The sequence below is a fragment of the Rosa rugosa genome, chromosome 4, assembly GCF_958449725.1.
Source record: "Rosa rugosa chromosome 4, drRosRugo1.1, whole genome shotgun sequence".
NCBI classification, from domain to species: Eukaryota; Viridiplantae; Streptophyta; class Magnoliopsida; order Rosales; family Rosaceae; genus Rosa; species Rosa rugosa.
Window position 1 is genome coordinate 38,174,063 of NC_084823.1, and position 14,167 is coordinate 38,188,229.

Genomic DNA, 14,167 nt, shown 5'->3' on the forward strand with positions numbered 1-14,167 from the left:
CTACAGAAAATTCGAGCTGTTCTGATTCACCAGCTCCGCCACTCCGCTGCTACCCACCATTGCGCCTCGCCGATTAGCAGACAAAGAACTCGGAGCCTCTACCATCGAGAAATGGAGGCTTGCGTTATGCTTGTCCTGCGCGGCGGATATCCCCACCGTCAGAGAAGATGTTGTCTGAACAGAAATTGAGTTCGGGTTCCACAGCGGCAGTTCGTCGATTGCGGCCTTGGATTTCTTGATGAGCCAATCGACGGCCTTGCTGGGCCGGTCGTATCGGAGCCGGTCCTGCATGTCGTAGAATTGAATGGCGGTGTGGGCGGCGAGCTGGACGCGGCGGTCCGTGGGGCTTTTGGCGGTGCAGACCTTGCTGTGGCGGTCCTTCCGGCCGGTGGTCCTTAGAATGTGGCCTCGAGCCTCCACGATTTCGCTGGCGGTTGAGGAAGAAGCAGTCCTTATCCCCAAACCCAGTCGAGAAGCAGCGGAGGACGACATCGTTGCGCGGTGGTGGAGGTTGTTGTGGCTCTCCCCCATTTTTCTTCCTGCATATTCGATGGTGGGTTCTCCGAAAGCGGTGGTGTTGGCAAGGAGAGAAGGAGAGAATAAAGAAACCGAAAAAGAAGAAGAAGAAATAAAGAAAGAAAGAAAAGAAAAGGAAAAAAAAAACTTTTGAGGGTAAATCGGTCTTTTTGTCTTCATTAAGTGACTCACGTGCATCGCACATGCAAAATTTAACGGCTCGGTGACGGAAATTGGTCGTAGGTACGACGTTGATACGAAAAAATGAGTCCAGGTATCACATTGATAACTTTGTAAGTTCAGGTATCATTCTGAAAGTCCCCTAAGTGTCCAGACACCGTTGGTGAATTTTTCCCAATAGTTATTATATCTCTGTCAATTGGTCAAAACCCTGCCCTGGCTGGTGTAAGCTTAATGGCTATGGTGCCAGAAGCTTACAAAATGGCAAGATCGGAGCTGGTGGTGTGTCACTTGAGAATCGAGACTGTTCTGGTGTTTGGATTGAGGGCTTTGCTGCTCTCATTGGCAATGCAGAGGTGCCTTTTGCTGAAGGCTGGGGCCTTTTGCTTGGATTAAAAATGGCAGTAATGCTTGGTGTTTGGCTCCAATTTTGCTGCAGCTGGTCAACAGTCTCTTTTCTTGCGCGGGCGTGCCAGCACCGTTCGGGTGCGGTTGTCGGGGGTGTCCCTTGACCTGACTTCTATCAAGCGATTGTAGACGAGGAGAGCACCAACCTCGTCGTGGGATTCTTTGTGCCTCGTGGTGAGGACTTTGCTGAAGTTTCTTCTTGTTCACAAGTCGATACTCAATATTGCAGATTGAGCAGAGCGAAATCACCGGGAAGTATTGAGATCTTGCTAAAGCGTGACTTTAGCTTGGCTGGGTTGCTAGGGCGTTACCCTTGCTTGGCTGGTTCTGTAACCGTTGTGGTCGCGGCACTACCGTCGGCTCCCAAGGAGACTAGGACCGAAGTACGTTGACAGAGGGTTTGGTGGCACTGAAAGTCGGCTTCTGAGAAGACTAGGACTAGGAGTGTGATCACCGGTAAGAGAAAGAGAAGGAGAGGAGTTGCTCTTAGAGAGGTTTGTTCTAGAGAGAACTTAGATCATCTTAGAGATGTTGTTGTTGAATGTGAATGTGTCTTTGTGTCGGTGTTTGGTCGTGGTACTACAATCGGCTCTCGAGGAGACTAGGACCGAAGTATGTTGACAGAGGATTTAGTGGCACTGAAAGTCGGCTTCTGAGAAGACTAGGACTAGGAGTGTGATCACCGGTAAGAGAAAGAGAAGGAGAGGAGTTGCTCTTAGAGAGGTTGCTCTAGAGAGAACTTAGATCATCTTAGAGATGTTTTGATGTTGTGAATGTGTCTTGGTGTTGGTGTTTGGTCGTGGTACTACAATCGGCTCTCTAGGAGACTAGGACTGAAGTACGTTGACAGAGGGTTTAGTGGCACTGAAAGTCGGCTTCTGAGAAGACTAGGACTAGGAGTGTGATCACCGGTAAGAGAAAGAGAAGGAGAGGAGTTGCTCTTAGAGAGGTTGCTCTAGAGAGAACTTAGATCATCTTAGAGATGTTTTGATGTTGTGAATGTGTATTGGTGTTGGTGTTTGGTCGTGGTACTACAATCGGCTCTCGAGGAGACTAGGACCGAAGTACGTTGACAGAGGGTTTAGTGGCACTGAAAGTCGGCTTCTGAGAAGACTAGGACTAGGAGTGTGATCACCGGTAAGAGAAAGAGAAGGAGAGGAGTTGCTCTTAGAGAGGTTTGCTCTAGAGAGAACTTAGATCATCTTAGAGATGTTGTTGTTGAATGTGAATGTGTGTTTTAGAATAAGAGGAGAAAGTGTTTATATAGGGAAGAAAAAGAAGAGTGAAATGATGAGTGGAAGAAAAATAATGAAAGTGGAGTATGAAAGTGATTTGTAAAATATGGAAAAGATAGAGAAATGATGAAATGAAAGCAAGGCATGAAGGTGCAAAAACATGGAAGTGATGATGATCTATTAAAGAGATTGTAGTAGAAAAATATATCCAAGGAAAAAAAGAAAAGCATCTAGCTTTCTTCATGTGGGTAGGAAACATGAACATGTGAATATTGAGCTGGTTTTAGGTCAGTTTCTGCCCCTTAATTCCTTCAATTATTTCTCCAACAAGCCTTCAGAATGAGCCTTCGACTTCTTCATAAAAAATGTTCCACTATGAGTGTAGATCATCCTGACAAATTTTCAGAGCTTTATTCCATGCGGTTGGGCTGGAAATGCTGCTGGACCTCTTACAGGTCCAGTTTTCCAGTTTTACTTCTGTAGAAAATTGGACCGATTGTTTGAAGGCCTTCCACTTAAATCTAGCTCTGGCACTCTTCATAAGAAATGATCCTTGGGCTTTCTAGAATTAATCTGGAAAGTTTTATCTCATTTAGATTTCATTTGGTTAGTCTGCCGCCCCTCCTTCCTTGTTTAGCTCGGTTTCTCCTAGCCGAAGTAGGAAAAATGTGCTAAAGTTAACTTTTCATGCTTCCATGCTTCCGTAGTAGGCTTTATTTAGCCTCTAAATATATATTTTGAGCTTGTCGACAATATATAGCTTGAGCCACTGACATTGGCTCAATTTCTCCAACACATGCCTTGTCAGGCCAAAATGTTCATTTTGGGTCCAAACACTTGGAATTGAATGATTGGCTATTGAATGTGATTCTGAGGTTCTTGTCCATCTGCTGCAGCAGGGTGTAGATGATTTTCACCCATTAAAGTCCTTTCTTAGCTCCTGCATGTCTTTGTTAGGATGTGATGAGAATTAATTAGGAAAGGCAAGTCCTAGTTGGACTTGGTTAATCTTCCTAATTGGACATGGTTGATGTCAAAGTTTATTCCTATCAGGAATAGGATCTTTTCTCCTGTACAAGAAGGTTTGGTTTTCCTACTACCAATTGGATTATAATTGGGGTGCCTCTATATATAGAGGGCATGGGTAGTAAACCAAGGTATGGTCGGTGCATGCGATCATCGGCAAGAGAGTGTATATCTCTTGCGTAAGGGAGCAGAGATGTCAAGAGTGAATACAGCTCTTGGGTGAGAGTGAGTTCTTGAGAAATTCTATGAGTGTGGGTGTACAAGGGTTATGGGTTTGGGTTATGAAGAATCAGCTCAGTTGTATCTAGCTTGTACTGTAATTATTCTCATAGTGAAGAACATGTATCTCTCGGGAGGATGTAGACATGAATTTATGCTGAACCTCGTTAAATCTCGGTGTTCGCTTGTTGCTTGTCTTGTGGTTTGTTTACTTTTCCATCGGTCTACTCTGTGAGCCTTGACGCAAGGGATTGTAATTTCCCTAACAGTCTTCACCTTCAAGCTTCTTGGAGTATATATAGCATGTGATTTTATTCTTGAATAATCACTAAATCACATATATTACACAATCACAAATACATAAATAAAGAAGCAAAGCCATGCTAATTAATTTATATTAACAGAAGATAAGACACATACCTGTTGTGGGAAGGAACCAAACGTCATTAGTGCAAGTCTTAATCTTCTGCTGGTCTCTAAGTCTAAGTAACTTCTCAATGAGGCAAGTAACTGTTGAACTCATTGTTTAGAGAATGTAGTAACCTCAACTTATATGAGGTTGATATTAAGGATCAGTCTCATAAAGGTAATCTTAATATTAAAGTAATTTATTTTGGGTCAAATGTACTAAAATAAATACTCATCTATATTATGTATCAATATACATTACTTGATATTCAAGTATCATGCAGATACAAAGACCCACATCCTAACAAGATTAGAATCTCTAACCAATCTCAATTACTTTATTATTAAATTATTAACTTGTATTGAACTAATCAAAGAAATAAGTTTTCAGGCTGCAATCTCATAACTCTCCAATGTCAAGAAAGAGTGAAGGCCTCATCCATTCCATGCTTTTTCAATAGTTTATATATAAATAAGGGAAAATTTCGCAAACAGTACATTAAGTAAAGGCCACTAATAATTCTTATACATAAAGTTCCAAACCAAACATTTCGATACACGAAATCTGAAACTCGACTCACTATCAGTACACGACGTCAATTTTTGACACCAAAATGTCCATTATGCCCTCAGTTCTTTTTTTTTTTTTAATAAATTTTTTTTCCTTCGTTTTTTCTGTTATTTTTTTTTCTTCCTTCGTTTTTTTTTTCCTTCATTTTTATCTCTTTCTTTCTTTTCACATGACTAAATATTGGCTGAGTTACAAATATAAGTTGTAGGACCATAAATCTCACCAATTAGAGGGCAAGGGCGGCGTTGGAAGCGAGGGAGTGAGCGTGGAGGTGAGGAAGAAGAAAGAGATAAAAACAAAGGAAAAAAAAATAACAGAAAAAATGAAGGAAAAAAAAATAATAGAAAAAAAAATTTATTAAAAAAAAAAAAGAACTGAGGGCATAATGGACATTTTGGTGTCAAAAATTGACGTCGTGTACTGATAGTGGGTCGAGTTTCAGATTTCGTGTACCGAAATGTTTGGTTTGGAACTTTATGTATACAAATTATTAGTGACCTTTACTTGGTGTACTGTTTGCGAAATTTTCCCTATAAATAATGATGAGTCCACAAAATAACTTTTTGATGATACTTGAAGTACGCTTAGATCATGTCATTCATCCAAGTGTTGTTTAGATGGTGCTTTGAGTAGAGTGCACAAACCCACTGGTTATATTATTCAAGCTCTTACTCACTGTTGATGACTTGAGTGAAAGTCCTAGATTTAGAAAAGTCTTTCTAATGTTGTTTGGTGGGATTTTGTCTCTCGTCTAGTCACCAAATAAATAAATAAAATAATAATAATAAGAATAATAATAAATATAATAATTCAATATCATGTTTAATTTACTTCGAAAATAATTCTACAGTTTTTTTTTAAAAAAATTATTATTAGATTTTCTGTCCCACGTGACACATTATCCTCACAAAATTCTATTAACTTTTCAGGTAATATTTTGGAGTGCCACAACTTTTTTTTTGAAAAGTCGAGTGCCACAACTTTATGTCTGATGAGTTTTATGTCGGCATAGCACCCTTTTTCTTTCAGTTTTGAATACGCGAGTCATGGAGGATCAGTAGTGTTCCCCTGGTCAGCAGCTGACCATGGGAAATTTAGTCACTCACCGTCCGATTGAAATCGGACGGTTGACAGCTCTCATCTCAGATTTCATCACTTAGCTGTCAACCGTCCGATTTCAATCGGACGGTGAGTGACCAAATTTCCCATGGTCAGCTGCTGACCAGGGGAACACGGCTGCATGGCAGTTGCATGAGGATAGAGGAATTTAAGTAGCTTATCTGAAGTCAACGAGTGTTGATGGCCTCGCAGCCACCCAAAGTGTCGGTACTTATTTGGTTGGAGTCTGTCGGCAAAGATTAATAAAAGATTCAAAAGGGGAGTGACTCAATATATATACACTCATTGTAGATTATATCTTTTTTTGACCGATCGAGCCTCCTCTGGAATGTTGATGGTGATAGAAAATTAGAAATCAAGATCATAGATGGCATTGGTGCAGTGTGTCATAAGGGGACTGTAAGGATAATTGGATTAATGTAGGAAATGGTTTTGTTATGGAGTCTGAACTCTGTAGTGGCCTCTTATTACAAATGAAGTTTTTTTTTTGGGTTACATATTACAAATGAAGTTTGCTAAATGACTTTGAGAATATAGGAATTGTTTTAGGAGAGCAAGAAACGACGTTTGAATTAATAGAGAAAACTTTTTTTTTTTTCTTGACCGGATAAAGAAAACTATTTATAAATATCTATAAAAAATAATACAAAATTAAAATGAGTGTGTCATCTCGAATAGTTTTATAAGCAGTTGAAAGTGATTTTGAGAAGCATTTGACAACTGTTTCTCGTTTAAAAGTGTTTCTACCAAATTTGAAAAACGCTTTCAAAAGTAATCCCAAAAAGGGTCTAAACTGTGATAATATGCTAATCTAAATTGATTAAGCTCTTATTATGCAGATGTTCTCGGGGCATATGAATATTCTTCACCCTTTTTTGAGAGTATGTTTAATAAACGCATACTGAGAAATCAATCTGGTTATTGCTTGGTAATATTCTCTCCAAGGAGTCCATATTGGATGCTGCTTTTGGAGTGCATTATTTTGAACAACCTTCTTCAGAAGTTATCAATGCACTTCTTGATGACTTGTGTCATAATCTTAGATTTAGGGAAGAAACTATTGCTACATGAGTTTCTTGTTTTTGATTCTTTCAGGACTTTGGCCTCATGACCGTGCGAGGTAAAAACAAATATAAGAAAATATTTAAAAAACAAAAAATGAAAATGATTTATATTTCATTAATTGATTTTTTTTTTTTTGATACAAAAAACAACTAAAGAGCAGAACCCCTAGTACAACCTATACCCATACTGTCAAACAAGTGAGCATTACAAGTAGATAATGGCAGAGAATTTTTCCAGACTTGAGCAGTGGGTTGGTGTCCCATATTGGCAATTGCATTGGCTGAAGTTGGCTTCTCTCTTGACATGTTTAAGGCTGAAGCTGTGGAGTTGAGATGACAACCATAAAATGTCTTTGAGGATGCTTTTGATATGCCAGGGAGGATGTATAGATCCCTGAAAACTATCGATTAATAGTTTTGAATCACCTTCCACTTCCAGATAATGAAAATCATGTAATAAAGCACCACGAAGACCTGCTTGCAGAGTTGAAGTTTTTGACATTAACACATCATTGAAACCTAAATTATTTGAGGTAGCCAAGATAGGATTGTCATGATGATCATCTCTAAAAATAAAACCTCTTGCAGTAAGATCATTAGCTTTGACAAAGCCACCTAAATTTAGCTTTAAAGTTTCTGGAGGGTTGGCATCCGTTTAATAAGATCCATACTTTTGATTCTTTTAGTATGAGTTTCATTATACTTTCTGTAATTGAGAAAAATATTAGAAGCCGAGTACATTACCTGAATGGGTTCTTTTTGAAGACCTCTGAAGATATTATTGTTTTTATTGTTCCAAATTGTAAGTATATTGGCCCATTGCCATTCAACAAATGATTTCCCATTACAACAAGGAAACCGGAGCCTCAAGAAAAACAAAGAGAAAGATCACAAGATCGGGTCTTGAAGAAAAGATCAAGCCAAATCGAGTCACTGATCTTGAGTTTAATGTGTATACATTCCATATTAGTTGGTATAATTCTAAATTGATATGCATATCGTTGTATTAAATCAATAATCTCTTATGCATTAAAGTGGTTTTAACATGCATATCAATTTGAGGTCTTGTTTAGGAAATTGTCGATTGCATATTCAAAAAACTGTTTTAAACCTTTCCTTGTTTTTCTTAATCAATTATTAAAGAAAAGATTTGATTGAGGGGGAGTTTTTCTCTTTTATAAAAAGGTTTCAAAACTAAAGTTTTGGGCAGGGTTTTTGAGGGTAGAAATTGTTTTCGATTAAACTACTTGGTTTGTTCTAATTGTTTTCGAAAAACCCACCTTACTTGTTTCATGTGTGATTTTGCATAATTCATTCTCAAGATCAGCGATTCATTTGAGTGAAAGGAAGATCGAAGATTGATTGCCTAGAATGTTGAATTAAGAGTTAGAACGGTTGTAAAACAAGTTAGCATTTGTTGCTAAGAGAAAGTGTTTGTTATGAACAACACTACTTGTGTTCTGTAAACTCTTGTGTTTATTATTGGATTATTCTTCTCGTGTTGGCTACGTGAAAAGCCACGCAGTGAAGTTTCCTCAGTGGAGAGGTTTACACTGCGTTAGCAAATCTTCGTGTCGTGTATCGTATTTTCTTTAGTTAAATTCATAGAGATAAAATATTGTTTCATCACTTGTTCCATCTAGTATTTTCACTTGGCATCAGAGCGGGTTCTAGAACTTTCTAGTGATCCCAGGAAAGATGGAACATTCACGTGATAGGGTTGCTGGTGGATCTATAAATAGTCCTCCATGGTTCGAAGGTGGATGTGAAAAATATACTCAGTGGAAGATATACATGAAGTCATATCTTTATGCTCAAGATGAACATGTGTGGAATATTGTAGAAAATGGCTGGTCTATACCCATGATAAAAGCAAAAGGAGAAAGCTCCTCCACTGCCACCCCTAAACCAAGGAAGGACTGGACTGAGGAAGAAGTTCGGGATCTGCAAGCAGACTTCAAGGCTAAGAACAGCATTTTCACAGCCCTATCTGAACGGGAAAAGCTGAGGATCAGTCACTGTGATACTGCCAAACAAGCATGGGATCTTCTACAGACTACATATGAAGGAAACAAAAAGGTACGCGCTCAGAAATTACAAGCACTGATTTTTGAATTCGAAACTATGACTATGGGAGATGATGAAACCATTGATGATTTCCACGGTAGAATTCTTAAAATCTCTGGTCAGTGTCGTAGTCTGGGAGCACCATTTGATGAAGATAAGATTGTCAAAAAGATTCTCAGGGCTCTGCCAGAAAAATTTCATTCAAAAGTCACTAGTATAGAGGACTCATTTGATATTGATGTGTACCCACTTGATGAGCTCATCGGCAATCTCAAAACTTATGAGATGAGGTTAAAACCTGAGAAGAAGAATAAGGGTGTAGCTTTCAAGGCAGTAAAAGGAGCTGAAGAGGAAGAAGAAACACTAGATCTTGCTCTACTCACAAAGGAGTTCAAGAGATTTCTAAAAACCAAGAACTCCTCTAAAAACCCTAATGCTCCTAGGAAAAACACCTATGGGGGAAGCAGCAGCAGCAGTGACTACAATGGCAAGAATGGAAAAGGAAGCTTCAAGGGAAATCACTCTGGAAAACCTAAATGCTATGAGTGTGGTGGCTATGGCCATATTTCTACTGACTGTGGAAATAGGAAGCATGGAAACAACATCAACAAGTCTCTCCTCTCAACTTGGAGTGATGATGAATCTCTAGAAGTGGAAAATCTGGCACTTGTATCGTCACTTCTACCTGATTCAGACAGTGATGAGACATTCTCTGATGATGAAACAAATATCCGCTGCAAACAACTCTACAAAGCTTCAAAGGCCACATTACTCAGAAACTTGAGCTTGGAAAAGGAAGTTGAATTTCTAAGAACAGAAAAAGAAAAAATGGAGCACATGTTGGAGACTTCACAATCCACACGGGAACAGGGAAGAAGGAACCCTGTAACTGAGACGTCTATCCCATCAAGTGATCAGAACTCATCAAGTTGGAAGGCTGAAAAAGGTGAACTTCTGAACAAAATCAAAATGCTGGAACTAGATGTGAGGGGACAACAAGTCCTAAACCTGGAGTTATTGGCTAAAAATGAGTCTCTACAAGACGAGTTAAAATTGACTCAAGAAAGATTCATCAAGTTCGATATCAGCTCCACTTCCATGTCCAAGTTGCTCGGATCAGGAAAAGCTCCTCATGATACATGTGGGCTAGGATACACTGGAGAAAATTCCAAAAGCACCAAGTTCGTACGAGCCTCAAAACCATCTGTTGAGCAGAAAGATGTCTCCATTGATGATCATGTCAAAAGTATAAAGGAAGGTAATTCAAACCAACAAAAACAGGTAAAACTTGACCAAGAATTCCCCACTGGTCAACACAGGTACGCAAACCCTAGAACCTTTATTCCTACTTGTCATCACTGTGGTAAGATTGGCCATATCAGACCTAGATGTAATGAACGGTTTTCAAACTTACAATTTTCTCAAGAAAAATGTACTGTTGAAACCCTACAGGTTGAGCTTAAAGAACAAAAGGAACTCATTAACAAATTAACTGAAATTGTTTCTAAGAAGAATCCTCAAACTGAAAGAAGAAAAGATGTCTGGACCAGAAAAATTGAAAGCAAAAATCATAGTTCCCTTGTTAATAAAACTGATGATACATGTCTCTTTGCTTGTGCTAGCCAAACTCATCAACGCTCTCACATTGAGGCAACTTGTTTAGTTGCTTTAACTGCATTAGCTGACAAGCGACGAGATTTTTGGTATGTTGACAGTGGTTGTTCAAGACACATGACCGGAGACAAAACATGGTTTACTTCATTTGAGGATGAAAATACCTCAGGATCAGTCACGTTTGGAGATGGGAGGAAAGCTAACATTCTAGCTCGAGGTACAGTAAACACTCCAGGTATACCTAACCTTAAAAATGTGTTATTCGTTGAAGGATTAACTGCAAATCTGATCAGCGTCAGCCATTTGGCTGATGACTATGAAGATGTGTGGTTCAACAAACAAAGATGTTTGGTCCTAAATCAGAAAGGAGAAGGTGTCATGGGAGGTAAGAGATCCGTCGATAACTGTTATCATATTCAAGCTAATGAATCTTCCTGTGTGCAGTCTTGTTTGTCTGTTAAATCCACAGAGGAAACCTTTGAACTTTGGCACAGAAAGATGGGACATGTCAACTATCAGGATTTGCTGAAGTTATCTACCAAACAATGTGTCCGAGGCTTGCCAAATTTAAAAGGTAAAACTGACAAGATGTGTGGAGACTGCAAGGTGGGAAAACAAACTAAGGCACCTCACAGAGTGGTAAATTCTGCAACAACCACACAAGTATTGGAGCTATTACACATGGATCTCATGGGACCAGCTCAATCTGAAAGTTTTGGAGGTAAGAGCTATATACTAGTGGTTGTGGATGATTTCTCAAGATATATCTGGGTAAACTTCTTAAAAGACAAAACTGAAACGTTTGAGTCCTTTAAGAACTTAAGTCAAAAATTAATCATTGAGAAACAGTCATCCAATAACTGCCTAGTGAGAATAAGATCAGATAATGGAACTGAATTTAAAAATGCCTCTTTTTCTAACTACTATCGTGAGCTTGGTGTATCACATGAGTTCTCAGCTCCAATCACTCCTCAACAAAATGGGATAGTGGAAAGGAAAAATAGGGTATTGCTAGACATGGCTCGAGTAATGCTACATGCTGCAGGTTTAAGCACAAACTTTTGGGCTGAGGCGATCAGCACTGCTTGCTATACAATAAATAGAGTACTCCTCAGACCAGGTACTGAGCAAACTGCTTACGAACTGTGGAAAGGAAGAGACATTTGCAGATACCTCACCCTTCTCGGTCACACCATCACAGAATTTTGAACCATCATCTGAGGAAGAGGAAGAGGAAATCTATGACAACATTTTTGAACCAGCTCCCACCCAAAGAAGAGGGTTCAAGCAAGTCCAAAAGGATCACTCCACTCAAGATATCATCGGAAATCTAACTGATGGTCCGATAACTAGGAGAAAGGCTGCAGTTCAGGTAAGTTCCTCTGAGGTAAGTGAAGAGAATGTATTACTGTGCTTTATTACCGAAAATTTGGTAAGCATGAACATTATTTCTCATTTTGGTTTTATGTCCATTATTGAACCAAAGAATATTAAGGCAGCTTTGTTGGATGACAACTGGATTAGTGCCATGCAGGATGAACTGAATCAATTTACTAGGAATGATGTATGGTACTTAGTACCACGACCTAGTAGGTGCAATGTTATAGGAACTAAGTGGATTTTCCGAAACAAAAGTGATGAAAAAGGGAATGTGATTAGAAATAAAGCTAGGTTAGTTGCTCAGGGATACTCACAAGTCGAGGGACTTGATTTTGATGAAACTTTTGCTCCAGTTGCACGGCTAGAATCTGTGAGATTACTATTATCTGTAGCTTGTCATCTTAGGTTCAAATTGTTTCAAATGGATGTCAAAACTGCCTTTCTAAATGGGAACCTTCAGGAAGAAGTTTATGTGGAACAGCCACCTGGCTTCCAAGATCCACATCATTTAGATCATGTATACCGGCTTAAGAAAGCTCTGTATGGGCTAAAACAGGCTCCCCGAGCCTGGTATGAGAGGCTTTCCACTCATCTTATAGAAAAAGGGTATGCTAGAGGGTCTATTGATAAAACACTGTTCGTAAAACAAACCAAAAATGACATTATTATTGCCCAAGTGTATGTTGATGACATTGTTTTTGGTTCCACTTCCAGATATCTTGTCAAAGAATTCCAATCTGTCATGGAAAGTGAATTTGAAATGAGCATGTGTGGTGAACTAACTTTTTTTCTTGGACTGCAAGTAAAGCAAATGGACACAGGCTTGTTTCTCTCCCAAACAAAGTACGCTGAAAATTTGATCAAGAAATTTGGCCTTGAATCTAAGAAGACTGTGAACAATCCCATGAGTACCACTACAAAGCTAAGCGAAGACCAGGATGGGAAATCCGTTGATCCCACCCTGTATCGTAGTATGATAGGCAGCCTACTCTATCTCACTGCTAGCAGACCGGACATATCTTTTAGTGTGGGAGTATGCGCTCGCTTTCAAGCCAACCCTAAGGAATCACACTTGGAAGCTGTCAAGAGAATCATTCGCTATATATCCGGTACAGTTAACTGTGGAATTTTCTATACCTTTGACACTAATGTGGAAATTGCAGGGTATTCTGATGCTGACTGGGGAGGAAATCTAAAGGATCGAAAAAGCACCTCTGGAGGATGTTTCTTTATTGGAAATAATCTTGTGGCGTGGCACAGCAAGAAACAAAATTGCATCTCTCTATCTACAGCAGAGGCTGAGTATGTTGCAGCTGGGAGTTGTTGCACACAAATGTTATGGATGAAGCAAATGCTTCATGATTATGGCATCACTCAAGGTAAGTTGTCTATCTTCTGTGACAACACTAGTGCCATTAACATCACTAAGAATCCGGTTCAACACTCTCGAACAAAGCACATTGATCTTCGATATCATTTTATTAGGGATTTGGTTGAACAAAACATCCTTGAGTTAAGCTTTGTACCCACTGAAAATCAACTTGCTGATTTATTCACTAAGCCTCTTGACACTGCTAGATTTGAGATGTTGAGAAATGCCCTAGGGATATGTTCTAAGCATTAGGGCACAAGAATGACTGTCCACTATTGATTGAGAAAATTATGATCTTAGTATCCTTTGACCACAGTTACTAGTGATTTGTACATATTTTCAGCTATGTATCTTTTGTTGCCATGCCTTATTCTGGACAAATTGAATTGTGTACTCATGTTTAGTCACTCAATCACGTAACCCTACTATGCACTTTCACCTATAGCCTATGTGGTGGCATGTTTGTGTGTTTCTTGTCAAACGAGATTTGGTGAAGTAGTAGAACTGCTTAATATGCTCATCTGACTCATTCCCTCTTCTCAAAGTAATCAGGTCCTAGTTGTGGTGAACTTTCTAGGATTTGTAAGAAACGAGAACGGATAATTGTAACTCATCTCTCAAAGTAATCAGGCCTTAGTTGTGGTGAACTTTCTAAGGTTTGCAAGAACCGAGCTGGTGAGTGATCTTTGCACGTAAAATAAAATCTTCCGGACAACTACTCGAGATTCTCTCCACGGAACATCCTTGTTATGTTTAGTACCCTAAGAACATCTGTTCTGGGAGTTGCTGAGAAGAGTCTTGTTACATGAGTTCAAATTGTCACACACTAAAGGAAGTTAATGACTACAATTATATCCGTGCTTGGGAACAATGGTTCCTACTCCTTCTAAGGAGATTTCATGAGCTTAACTCACATGTTCAGTTCTCTCACTTCCCTCCTTCTCTCTGTCACTAAACCTATTTCTAAGCCCCACATCATGGTTATACT